The sequence below is a fragment of the Gymnodraco acuticeps genome, unplaced genomic scaffold, assembly GCF_902827175.1.
Source record: "Gymnodraco acuticeps unplaced genomic scaffold, fGymAcu1.1, whole genome shotgun sequence".
Lineage (NCBI taxonomy): Eukaryota > Metazoa > Chordata > Actinopteri > Perciformes > Bathydraconidae > Gymnodraco > Gymnodraco acuticeps.
Window position 1 is genome coordinate 379,885 of NW_022990707.1, and position 13,824 is coordinate 393,708.

At 40.8% G+C, this 13,824-nt stretch overlaps 2 long non-coding RNA genes across 3 annotated transcripts; one reads left to right on the top strand and one right to left on the bottom strand.

The window, feature by feature from the left end:
- Positions 1–8,303: 8,303 nt before the first annotated feature.
- LOC117556297 lies at positions 8,304–12,049 on the bottom strand. 2 transcript variants are annotated; one of them, XR_004570528.1, is made up of 5 exons: positions 11,564–12,049; positions 9,368–9,622; positions 9,060–9,231; positions 8,802–8,945; positions 8,304–8,651 (listed from the first exon to the last, which is right to left on the bottom strand). It is a non-coding gene; the product is annotated as an uncharacterized LOC117556297 (long non-coding RNA). The 2 variants fall into 2 exon arrangements; XR_004570529.1 differs by lacking the exon at positions 11,564–12,049 and adding an exon at positions 10,178–10,656.
- A 1-nt stretch (position 12,050) lies between these two features.
- LOC117556298 lies at positions 12,051–12,710 on the top strand. The gene is made up of 2 exons (XR_004570530.1): positions 12,051–12,146; positions 12,371–12,710. It is a non-coding gene; the product is annotated as an uncharacterized LOC117556298 (long non-coding RNA).
- Positions 12,711–13,824: the final 1,114 nt, after the last annotated feature.

The window sequence follows — 13,824 nt, forward strand, 5'->3', positions numbered from 1 at the left end:
AAAAGTATTTTACGAGGTGAAAATCACTACAAGTCTGGGCACGTTGAGAGCTGTACCTATCTGAAAGGGGAGTTAGTCGGTTCTGTAAGAGCCAGCATGCGGGACCGGCTTTACAAGGTTTCGGTGAGTAATATGAGTGCAATGTGTAACGTTAATGTCAGCTAGCTAACATTAGCTAACAAGGTACAGTAACGTGTTTTGTTTTAACAACTAGTTTTCTCCTTAAGAACTTCGTGGTCTCTGTGTATGCTGTGGATAACATTAGTGTTCACAAGAACAAGGTACACTCCCGTGTTTTGTTTTAGTTGCTCTTCAGATTGAAGCGGCCAGTTTTATATCGACTATACTGTATGTGTGATCTCCTTTTTGTCGTTGTGTCATTTGAGTTTATTTGCTGTGTGTCGATTCAAGGATTTTGGTTATCTAGGCACAGCTGTGTGTGACTCCCTCTGGTACACCGGTATGTGTTTTCCTAATGTAGAGAGCATTGATTAATTAATAAACTACACACTGAGTCTAGATCCTGACCAAATCCTTTTTTATTGTTGATCAAATGTTTTAAAAAAATGTATTCATACACATTTAGAAAAATACAATGTACAATCACAACCAATACAACACAAATTACAAAAAATACAGAAAAAACAAACAATAACAACAGACAAGAGGACAAAACTATGGAAAAATAAACCCTCCCACCCCCAGATCCGGACCATCCTTGTATTATTGCTCATTCAATCTATTATAGCATGCTAACAAATGGTACTTACTTTATTTGTACAGATCTGCATGGGAGACGATGGCGCGATGCAGAGCGCTGTCTGTGATTGTGCACAGGAGATGTACAAATGCAGCCACGCTGCAGCATTGGCAATATTTTCCATGTGGCAGATCAGCTCCACAGATGGTGAGTGCCAGTGGAGGAAGCCTGGCACTTCCAAAGTAGTCCAGCCGGTGTCTCAACTTTACCAACAGCGAGAGGAGACATACAACCCACTGGCCAGAGACATCGCCAACTGTCAACTGGGGGGTTGTAAACGAGGCCGAAGGGGTGAAGGCTTTTGTGGAGGCATCAAGTGACAGTGTTCGAATCGAGTCTGGTCTCTTTGTGAGTGAGTCGGGTGTTTTGGGAGCATCACCCGATGGACTTGTGCAGCCATCTGTCCTGCTGGAGGTGAAGTGTCCACACAGCCAGAGGAACATGACCATCGCGGAGGCAGTCCAGTTACCATCCTTCTGTCTCCGTGAGGAGGGTGGGTCATATATTCTCAAGGAGAATCACCCATACTTGCACCAGGTCCAAGGGCAGCTGCACATCACAGACCGGAGTCTCTGCTACTTTGTTGTGTGGACCACGAAGGAGGCGATCATCATCCCCATCCCCAAAGACCCTGCATGGCATGGAAATATCCTCCTCCTGGAACAATTCTACACCCAGCATATGCTCCCTGTGTTGGCCAGTAGAGAGGAGGACATTTCAATAAACATACTCTTAACACCCTCGGACTATGCGTTGTGTTTCGTATGTGTGATGGGGTGTTATGCAGAGGGGAGGAAAACGGGACACAGCAGATTGGGATTGTGGTGGAGATGCTGAGCAGTTATTTAATTGTTGCATGTAATTATTATTATACTGTGTGCTTCTTAGTTATTCCATCTTTTGCTGTAACATGGATCTGTATGTAACTCTATATTTACTTGTTATCTACCACACTTCCTTCTACATCATACACCATCATTATACATGATGGTGTATATAGGATATATATATATTTGTATACATATCTGTAAATTGTATAATTTTATTTAAACGTCTTTTTGATCTCTCAAACTGAGTAAGATTGACAATAAAGTTGACTTTGAAAAATATATATATTCTTTATGAAAATAGTTGACTGTTGTCAAATGAATCCAAATGAAACGTTGGACTGAACTACAACTACGCCTTTAAATCTCTACGGACTGTTTTTCAGTGGGATGGCAAGTTCCTATCTTTAAACATTTATTAGTTTTTTCTCAGAACAGATTTGATTTTATGAAGTTAATTTAACTTTGCCGACCATGTAAGGTCATCATTAAAAGGTACAATCAATTTGTTTAGGGTTGACTAAAATAATGAAAAACATTCATTTGGATAATTTACTGACAGAATAAGAAACTCAATGATGCTCTACTCACCTGTTCCCTTTTTATAAAGTGAAACTGTTGAAACGATAGATTTTAGTAAACTTAAAAACAACCTTCTCCAAAAGCTATCAAGGAATATACCGAATACTTGTTTTAGAACTTTATTACATATTTTTATATAAATAGTTTGAATGATCCATAATTGACAGAAGCTTGTGTTTACACTGACCTGTTACTCATATATTAATGTCTTTGTAACTTCAGTAAACCACTACCTCACTAATTTCTTTCATTCATCACGGTTCAGTAAACTAAGTGATACATGAACCAGTTTAATCATTATAATAACGTAGGATTGCAACTCTTTGAAACTGTAGGTGGCTCTTAAAAGAGCTGTTGTGTTTGGGTGTGCTGGTCTCAGGTCAGTCTAAGCCCTCTCTCCGCGGATGCGGCGGGCCAGCTGGATGTCCTTGGGCATGATGGGGACCCTCTTTGCTTGGTTCATCTTACTGGGGGGCAGCTACATGGATGTCGGTGCAGTCCACAATCATTGCGCAGTTGAAGGCAGAATGAATTTATTATTGACTCCGAATGAAGCACAACTTCATGTCATACAATACAATGACTTTATTTGTAATTGTGTAAAAAAATAAAGCATTGATTAGCAAGCAGGACCTGCAGGAACAGAGAACGGTGATGGATGGAGCTGGGAAGAGAGAAGAATAAATAAAACAGATCAACTTTATTATCGGATATTAAAAATTCAATTTCAAAACAAGTTGCCGCTCCTACAGTTTTCTAGTATGTAAAGATGATTTCACATGACCTATGCAACATATCACACTCAATACATGTGTGTCTCTGGGGGGTGCATTGTGCCTTTGATGTATATAAATAATATACCATAACCAAATACTATTACGTACAGTGGAAATCAGGTTGCCAGAGCAGGTCAGTGTGCATGTTCCTCAACGTCTCAGCAGTTACAGGTGAGGTAAAGAAAATAAAAGAGAAAAAGGTCAGTAACAACACTTTAAAGTAACAACACTTTGAATAATGATCTCTTCTAACAATTTTCTCTCAATAAGCACACAACGACTGTCTTTCCAACAAACAGATTGTCATCACAATGAAACACGTCCAGAAGAATGACATGCAAAGCTCCCTGCCTGCCTTCGACTCTCCCTGAACTGCTTCCTTAGCACCCGGTGGAGGGCGCAGTAGGCTACTCTTCAAAAGTTTCACGAAATACCATCATGTTTGGTTACTGTTTAACATTTTGGTTTACTTCATGTAATAAAATAATAACTTCATGGTAAGGCTACTAAAAATGACAAGGCTAAGTAATGTAATGCTAACTAACGTGCTCGCTACTCGTCGCTACTAGCTAGGTAGCTAACTTGACTATGTTCCATGCACAACATGTATATTACCTATGATATTACCTGATATGTCTGATCCAGCGACTCCTGGTCCTTTCATCAGACGGGAATCGATAGAAGGAGCAAGTGGTATGATCACTTTTATGACTACAACCTGGTACAAAGCACACAGGCATCTTGTAAAAGTGAATTTATTTTTAGCGATCTATCATTTATTGGAGGGAATAAATCAGTTATGAGATCTTCTTCTTCTTCGCTTTAATTACGAGTCTTATTATAAATCACCGAGCATGCCTGTGACATCACTTACGCGACCCAGAATGGGATTTGGGATTTGTAGTCTTTGTAGTAGCGTATTTTTCATAGTATTATATTTCAGCAGTTTTACGACAAAATGTGACTTTTTTGACATGGAAATGATTGTTTAAGATTGACAAACATCATATCATCATAGTTTGTGGCACAATTCAAACGGGATCAAAAGATACGTGTTCTCTCTCCATTGAATTCAATGTAAATTTTTCGCTTCCGGGGTCCCATGGTCCGGAAGTAGATGGGCGTGACTTCGCCTCTCCATACCTCGACTCCCTTTTTTTTCTTTTTTTTTGTATTCTCACCAAGCGGCAAACTCTGGGGAAGAGCCGGGACGCCAATACGGAAGTGCCACACACTGCAGTTCATATATTGGCCGATAGGGACTGACTGCAGAAAGGAGCAATTTCCATAGACCCCCATGTTAAAATGCCCAACTTTACAGCAGAAAAAAACATATTTCTACCCATGGATGCAATACATATTATTATGAATATAGTTAGGTTCCACCTTCATGATTATGGATCTGTGAGTGAATTGTTTTCTAACACGACCCTTTTATTTATATTAGGTCTTAACGTTTTTGCATAAATTAGGGCGTGGTCACATTGAGTGACGGCTCTGTCAAGTGACGAGAGGGGCGGAGGAGGGGTCGGCCGTCCGACCCCGCCCACATCCGACCCCGTCCCATTCCTGGCTTCTTGTCTCTCTGCTACCTGCTCCGTGAAGCTAAAGGGAATCTGCCTGCTCAGTTCATCCAGGGAACACAACTTGAAGCCGGCCGTGGTTGTTTGTTCTTCATGCTTATATATCGGACTATTGTGACTCGCTCTGCGGTTAAAACAGACGGTGCATGAATGCGGTTTGGCGGTAAGTGAAATTCGAGTACTTATTTATGTGTTAATGATTTTAATCGGCAACGTAATGAATGTTAAGGCTTGGTTTAGTTGTAAGCGAGTGGTAGCTACATCGGTGCTAACGATGCTAATCGTAGCCTATAAGTTACAATCATAGACTGTATATATAAAGGTTAGAACGAAATAGACAAGTGTTAAGCGTTAAGTGGGATAATACTGTAGAACAAACGGCTTCTGTTTGAGGTTGATAAAATAAGGTCATCCTTGTAACTTAGAGAGATATTTTATTATGTAGGTAGAACTGTATGCATCGCTAAGGTTAATTTAAATTGGCTATGCTCAAGTATGTAGACAAGCTAACGTCGAAATAGTGTATGTGAAATCAACCTCACAATAAGATGTGTGTATATTACAATTAATGTCATATTTCAAGATGATTAGTTAGATATTACAATATGGTTGGTTGAGCTGGAGCATTATTGAGCTTACACGTTAACGTCACAGTCATCTGAAGAACGAACCCAAACCTTGTTGTTTTTATTAATTGCATTACCAAATGGGTATCAAATAAACAGTAAGCATTGGTAACACAACTTCCAAAGTTACAGTAAAATAAAAAGGCCCCTGACTCGGACAATACACAATCCAACATGTTCAACAGAAGAGAATCAGTTATATTTTTTGTACACATGGTACTTTATATATATATATATATGTTTGTTTGTTTAAGGTGTCCAGGTGATGCAGACAGGCTGGACCAGAGAGTGAGAGACAGAACTGGACTCCTCACAGCAGTGAACTTCAGCACAGGTACAAAGACTATTTTTTTCATACTGTACAAAGAATCAAGAAAGATATTGGTTTAAATGAATGAAGTATTGACTTGAATACACTGATATACATTCCATTAAACAATACTAAATACTAGATCACCTACACATCAGTTAAGTTGAGGGTTTTATCCATGCAAAAAGTTACATTTAGATGTTATTGTTAACAAGCAATATGACTTTGTCAGCTTTCTAATTTAATGTATTGAAGGCAACGATATTTAATACATAGTGAGAACTGCTACTATTTATCTCTCAATATTGTCTGTAAAAAACGTGGTAAAAGTGATTCTTTCAGTGAGACAACAGAGCAAGCTTCTACAGTTGCACTACGTTTTTATAACAGTTCAATATTATTTTGATAATAACATATATTTCAATGTTGATGAAATTCATACTGTTCATTCATAATCTGATTGTCTTTGTAGCTCTGTTGAAATAAAAAAAAAACATTACACATACAAAATAATTATATCTACAGCCCCTAAACACACAAACACACCGCTTTCATAAATAACACACTTGTTCTGCAATAATATGTTTTATGTTTCCTGTCATTTTTGTTAGGAAAGGACATGCCTGAAAGACACTACATTTTCTCCTTCTCTGAGGGTCAAGAAGAACATCCAAGAGGAACATTAAAAGCTGATGTTATGAGATTTCAAGACCAGTACAGGACATTCACTAAGAAACTACTTTTATTGTAAAAACAGTCAGCTGATCGAATGCAGCTATTTCCACATCTACACTCCATCAGCTGATTATTTCTATTTGCCTCACTTTATGAGCTTCACAACATGTACCTTGTTTTGCAACGTCACAAATAAATGGGGCCAATCTTCAGTCAGATGTGAATGTGTAATCTAACATTTTCAGTAAGAATAATGGACAAAAGGAGTGCAAATGCAAATACAATTTATTGAAGTGTGAACCAAAAGCACATATGGACAGAAGGTGTAAACCTATTAAATGTATAAGTAAACACATTTAGTAAAATAAAGTGACAGACTAGGCCTGTGCAGTTGGTATCAGCTTTGCCCAGTATGGGCTCCTTCATCAGCCCTGGTCCTCCTCGCAGAGGAAAGACCCTCAGTCCTTCTCGCAGAGGAAAGACCCTCAGTCCTCTCCACACCAACAGACAGGACGTCCATCACACGGAGGTTTCTCCCTGAAGTCTCTGCAGCTCTCTAGACACCATGCTGTCTCAATCCGTCCACACTGAATATGAGATTGGGAAAATGAAAATAATAAATGCTTTAGACAATAAGAAACATAAAGTTGACTGTTGAGTTGCTCAGTTTTTTTAGATTGTCAATACTATTACTGTATAACTAATATCTCAGGTTAAGAGGCACATTCAAATAAAGATTGGTCTTTAAATACATTTTATCTTTTGAATTGTTTGTCTAAAGTCAAGGATCTAGAACTGGTACTTAGTTTTAATGATATGGTCTGGTTATTATGCTGTTTGGAGGAGGCCTCACAGGTAAGAGCACTAACTAGCTACCATCACATGTACCTTAGCTTGACTTAAATGTATTAAACGTATAGTTAAGTGATATCAAAATATAAATAACTAATGTCATGCAAACATATTCATATTTGCTTGATTACAGTGTTGAATTTAGCACAATTACATACAAACGTTAAAGGTCCCATTGCATGGTCCTTTCTACTGATCATAATACCATTGTTGAGGGATATTACAATAGAAAAATACTGTGCAATTTTCCAAACTCAGATTGGTTTCTCATACATTATCTCTGTATAGTATGAGTTTTCACTCCCTGTGCTAAACGGCTCGATGGAGTTCCTGCCCCCACCCTCCTGTGCGTCCAGTGTGCTCCGATTGGTCAGCTCTGCCACTCTGTTCTGATTAGTCAACCACCAGAGAGGCTCTGCCCCTGTTGACATCTGCCGTAAAGTGGTTTAGCGGGTACTTAGCAACATAGCAATACTAGATTTGAGAATCGATAGATAGATAGAGTTATATAGATAAATAGATAGCTTACATATAGCATACAATGGCGTATGAAGCATACAATTTCGAACCTCCGTTCGATCCTAGAATAGACAAAATCGCGTGTCTTGCCTCGCCGTTCACTAGAGCAGACCAAACAGTGTCATTGTGGTACGTTTTTATCTAGTATATATCTTACATTTCAGATGTACCTACAACTGTTGTTATTTAGGTGCCGTTGTGGAAACTGCGCTTTGATGCCAAGTGACGGAGAAAACGTGTGCTGCAATAGCATAAGAAAGGTAGCCTAGCTTAGTTACATTATGTCGGCAGCTAGCTGAAAACACCAACAGTAGCACACATATACCAAGATATACAACATACATATTTTTCAAGTCAATAGACTATTATATGTACTTTTATTACTTCCTTAGTAATTTAATGTTTATTTTGTAAACCTTTCCCATAGTTGGTGTAATTGCTAAACGTGTTTTGTAACACATCTTACCTTCATAGGTTGTAACACGCATGCTGCAAGTTCCAGAACCCATTAACTGCATGGTTGACCACCCAGGACTAGAGCCTAACTGCTTGAACCCATACACACTGCAGAATCTCCACAATATTTATAAATACAGTTTCGGACCTTTGACAAATACAAAGGAAGAAGAGTAAGTTATTGTTACCTGTAATAAACTACTACCGTTTGATGAGAAATCAAATCATGGTTTGCTATATATGAATGATATGTTATAGGAGCAAATAATTCAGGAAAGAAAGGCTACTAAGTATTTCCATCAAACTTTATTTTTACAAATGTACAAAATGTGTGAATGTATATTTATACACTACATCATCCATTCCTCTCCTGATAGGCGTTTTCGATAGCTTTGTAAGCTGGTGCTGGGGATATTTAGGGCGAGGCATCAGAGTGGTGATTCCGTCGTGTGTTGTGCTCCGGATCCGCCAGGAGTTTCCAGATCTGGCTGGACAATATGTAGGATTTCGACCTCCTTTGGGGGGAAACGGGAGAAACGGCTGACAATCATTTCCTCCTTGGGGAGCCTGTCAAATTGAGTTGACAGGTCCTCTGGGACATGGATTAGTTTCAGCTCGTCCACAAAGGGTGTAGGGTCCAGAAAGACTGTGTGAAACACAAGCCTCGTCAGCTCATCCACATAGACTGAAAAAGAAAGCATTGTATAAATAATTTGTTATTGTTATTCACTTTTTGTATTTGATGTAATACTTTTATTGTTCATTGTATCTTTAATCATTTGAAATGTAAGTTGTTAATAATAATAAAAATAAAAACAAATATTTCACAACTTACTGTATGTAGGGTCGTTCTTAACAGGCTTGACCGTACACTCTCCCCTCTTTGATTTTGGATAAGCCAATTTGAAGTTTTCCTGCAGCAGTTGTCGCTTGGTCACACCCAGCATTCTCGTTGTGATGCATTGCTGCTAGACACAACCTATAGAATAGCAAAATAAAATGAGACTTTGTGTTATGACAGAATAAAACCCTCATGCCACTAAACAGTGACTGTGTTATAAGATGCTACAGAATAAAGTATACAGTGTATTACCTGCACAACATTCCAATGAAGGGGAAAACCACATTTTTTGGGGTAAAACGCAGAATTAAGTTGTGGAAGGACTCCAGGGATGAAGTCTGGTAGTGATGGCTTAGCTTTAGCACATCTTTGAGAACTCTCTTGTTGGTGAGTATCGTTTCAACTCTGGCGAGTGTTATTGAGCCTTGAGTAAAATGACAAAGACATTAGGTAAATCACCAGCACATTAGAACATTACAACAATAATTTGCCATAACAACAATGTTATATTTACATTCTATATTGTTGATCTTATGAAGGAAGTGACATATTGAACTTACCACCTTTTAGGTAAGGTTTATTTGCATCGCTTGCGGCTCCTACAGGATGTGTGCACTTGGGGAACAGGGGGTCATCATGCACGTGAACGTTTTGTAGGTGGTTGACCAGTGACGTCCACCTTGTCACCTTCTCCGGCCCTGAGGTTGTGCTCGTTGCACTCCAGTAGACATGGTTTTTTATGCTGCGCAGCCACCTCTTCAACATCGTGTCACAGTCCTTGTTCTGTGTAAGTTTCAGAAGTTTCTTGGACAAACCTGATAAAAAAAAAAGCACATGCATAAGTTAATATTCAAGCCATAGTGTGGAAATGACGTGCTGTGATGGACAACATTCAAGGGTGTGGTGGAAATTCCACACATATGCTAACCTAATATGCAGTTTAACAGCTAGTCTAGGCTTAGCAAGAACATCTTACAATTGCAATATTATACAGTTAGTCTGTTACGTTCGGTCATTCATTGTAGCTGGCATGAAAACAATGTTTTTCATAACATCTCTAGGTTAGAGCTTCTAGCTTAGCTTATTAATGGTAGCTCGGTAGAATACACGAACGGCAACTGTAATTACTGACCGTACGGTTAAATCACCCGGAGTATACTGTCTGATTATTTTGTTTGTGTTTGCAGACATTCTCCTGCTATGAGATACATGTAAGGCCATGTGCTAACATCGGTGTTGAGGTCTGGGAATGCTCGTTAGCCCTCGTGTTTACCTCGGTAGCATAGCATTAGCATAGCATTTACACAGTCGTGGTAGATACATTGTTTGTTTTAAACAGAATAAATACACAAACCACAATGAATACTTACAGGTTGTGTACCCGAATCTCTCGCTGGTACAAACAAAGTAGGAACAGCATCGTCCTCCAATATCAGCTTTGCAAGTCCGAAGCTAAACATTGTTAAGTTTTTAAAGCTTTGGTCCGTGAAATGCCGCGCACACACAACAGTACCGGCTGGTAAATCAGCTGGAACAGTGTTAAAAAGGAATGTCAACCACTGACTTCGTCGTGGTTCTGCCTTCGGTACTGCAAACATTGTGGATTTCTCCACACAAGACAGGCAACATGACTGGATAGAGCTTTGAAAAGAAGCAGGTTTTACGACACTTAATATGGTCGGCTGGCAGAGGAAGTGACGTCACGCGGTGCAGCTACGTCACGCGGGGCAGGAAGTAAACAATGGAAACTGAGAAATCTCCAACGAGGCTTTTGGGGGAGGTCTTTTCTGTGTTAGAGTTTTACTCCCTACAGGGTGTACTTTGAGGGGTTTTGACTTTGCAGACTGTTTACATGCATGGACACCTTCATAACACACAAGGAGACGGGTAATAACCGGAAAAGCATGCAATGGGCCCTTTAAGGGGTTTTAAGATTCTGAAGTATTATGCTAAAAACTCAATAACTGATTATTATTTATAGTTTCATGTCCGCTTACCTTAGAAACGTAAAATGCGACGGGGAGCAGATGGGGAGCATGTTAGCTTAGCTTGGTAGCTTCAGCTAGCTCTGGAACTTTCAGCTCGGTGGCAGCAGGTCCCGCCTCGGCTCCGCCTCTTTGCCCTTATTTGGAGCGGGCTGAAACAGGCGGGAGTTGAACTCTGACGTCACTGTCGAGCAGTTAGTGGCCGACTCCGCCTACTAAGGGCTTCACGGCAACTCTGCAGAATCCTATGGGTGACGTCACGGACCCTACGTCCATTTATATATACAGTCTATGGTTCCTGCACAGATTTCATCCACAGAGATAGACAATCCAAACGATAATACTAAGTCTAAGGTGTGTCCTTTATCATGTGTTGGGCCAGCCACAGACTGAATGAGACCGAAAGAGTCGAGGAGGTTTAAAAAATCCCTAACCAGAGGTTTGGACTCGCAGCACACATGGACATTAAAGTCTCCGCAGATCAAAACACGATCATATTTCACCATGATCCCGGACAGAAATTCAGAAAAGTCAGTTATAAAATCATTATTGTACTTTGGCGGACGATACACGACTGCGCAGAGTATAGGCGAGGCTAGGTTTAATTCAAAAAGCTGCAACTCGAAGCTAGCATAGCTAGTTACTGGGTGAAGCAAACAGCATTGGAGATTAGCTCTAAACACTGAAGCTATACCCCCACCACGGCCGGTGGTACGGGGGGAGCTGAAGAAAGTACAGTCGGGAGGAAGAAGTTCAGAAAACGGTACATACTCGCCGGTGTGGACCCAGGTCTCCGTCAGGAACATTAAATCCAGATCATGAGAGGTGAAGAAGTCGTTTAACAGGAACGTCTTGTTTGCTATTGACCTAGCATTTAGCAAAGCCATGCAGAGTTTTCTCTCAGGGCTGGCCGAAGGTGTAGTGCGTCTCAGCTGACGAAGATGTGCGTGTTGAACGCCGCGCGGACCGGGAGTAGTCAGTCGGGCAGGAGGAGCTGCCAGCGGGCCCAGCAGAGGCCGCAGCTCCGGAAAGACAGGGTGAATCCACCGAACCCTCGGATGGCGTGCAGCGGGAGGGCCATGACATCTGATGCGTGGATAAGTCACGGAAGAAGCCGTCAGGTGTGCTTTTTGATGGGCAAGCGCGCCACTACGCTTTCCCCGTCGTCTAACCCCCAAAACACACCAGGAGCGTCTGCGCCGCGTTACGTCGCGGCTGCGCCACGCTGCGACCTCCTCCTGCGACAACACACACCAGACGCGTTTCAAAACGTTGCGGAAGCGGAGCGTCGTGTGTGCAGCCTCGCAGTTGTTGTTGATTTTGGAATATTTCCTGGACATTTGTACTTCTACAAGTAAGTAGGCTATACGTAGTTAAATGGTTTATGTTTGTGTCTGTTTAAATCGTGTTTATTGTTGTTATTTCCTATTTTGTTGTGTTGTAGACTACAGACACAGTTAATAATAATTGTAATATTCCAGTTATAAACTACATGAATCAAAGATGTGTTGCTGTATTTTAGTGGTAAAAAAATATGCATTCATCATCATAATTATTCTATATATATATCATTTACAGTGCCTGTAAACCGGAGGAGAACGCTGGCATGTATTCTCCTACTTGAAAGACTACGGGGGGATGGGGGGAGGAGAAGGAGCCGGTTATGGGTGCACCCCCTCAACCAGCAAAGGAGACAACAAGGTGATTTTCATCACCTCGTGGCTGAGCTGAGGCTGGACAGCCAACGACATCACCAATATTTTCGGATGAGTGCAGAGCAGATGGATGAACTTCTGTCCCTCCTGGGCCCTGAACTGACCAGACAATCCACACATTTCAGAGCTGCCATAGAACCCAAGCAGAGACTGGCTGTTGCACTGAGTAATACAATTTATAATAAATAGTTTTGTCTGACAAATGACTGCCAAATTATTCTTGTCTGTCCTCACAATTTATCTGACTATAAATGCAAGGTTTTCCACCACAGCATACTGTATTTAAACATTATTGAGAGTATTTTGGGTAGTTGTTATAACACATGAATAAAAACAAATTATAATACAAAAATATAATATCATTATAAAGAGTTAAACACAACTGTATTGATCCCTGGGCGAAATTCACAAGATAAAGTATAGTTAAAAAACCAATATTTATAATAATAATATAATAATCTTGATATAGGAAATAAGATCTTACTTTATTGTGAAATGCAAGTTTACTGAACAGTTTTTTAACGACTTTCACAAGATGTTAAACTACTGAATGGCTCTGTACTGTACCTACAAGTATTAATTAACTTTAAAACATTAATATGTAGTTGTTACCTTCCACTCCACAAACTGCAGCGACTAAAAACCAGGCCTTGTCCTTTCTGATGTTGTCCTTGTAAAAAGCATTGGTTACATCATATAAAATTGTGTGTTTCTCCACTTCCATTATGAACACCTCGTCGTCCATGGTGCGTTTCGTAGTGGAGGTGTTGTGGGGTCTGCTAAATTAGTATATGTGGGGGATGGGCCTGGCCCGGATGCTCACCTTTCCACTTCCTGCGAGGGGGGGGCTGCCTGCCCGACTTTACCTTACGGCTGTGCCGCGGCAAAAATAGGACTCATCCTAATTTTAGAGAAGTGCTGCGCCGAGCCGCTTCTGGGACGCGTCTGAGCCGTAACACGGCGCGTGTGGTGTAATAGCACCCATTGACTAGAGTGGCCGCGATCCTTACGACCGCCGCGGCGCGGCCGTAACACGACGTAGACGCTCCTGGTGTGTTTTGGGGGTAAAGCGCTTTCGGTGAGGCAGGATGCAGGGCAACCGGCGCAGGTAGGTGGGAATATCTGACAGTAGAGGGGGGGGAGTCGATTTACGGTTGCCAGATATAGGTTTGGGCAGCAGTATAAACTCCAGTGAGGGTCTTAGGTGGAGGAGAGCTTGGTGATCATAGACAAGCAGAGCAGGGACATTCTGACAAACATAAAACAAAAACAGGATAGCTAAAGGCAGAGAGCTGAGGGAGCGGCATGCCGACACAG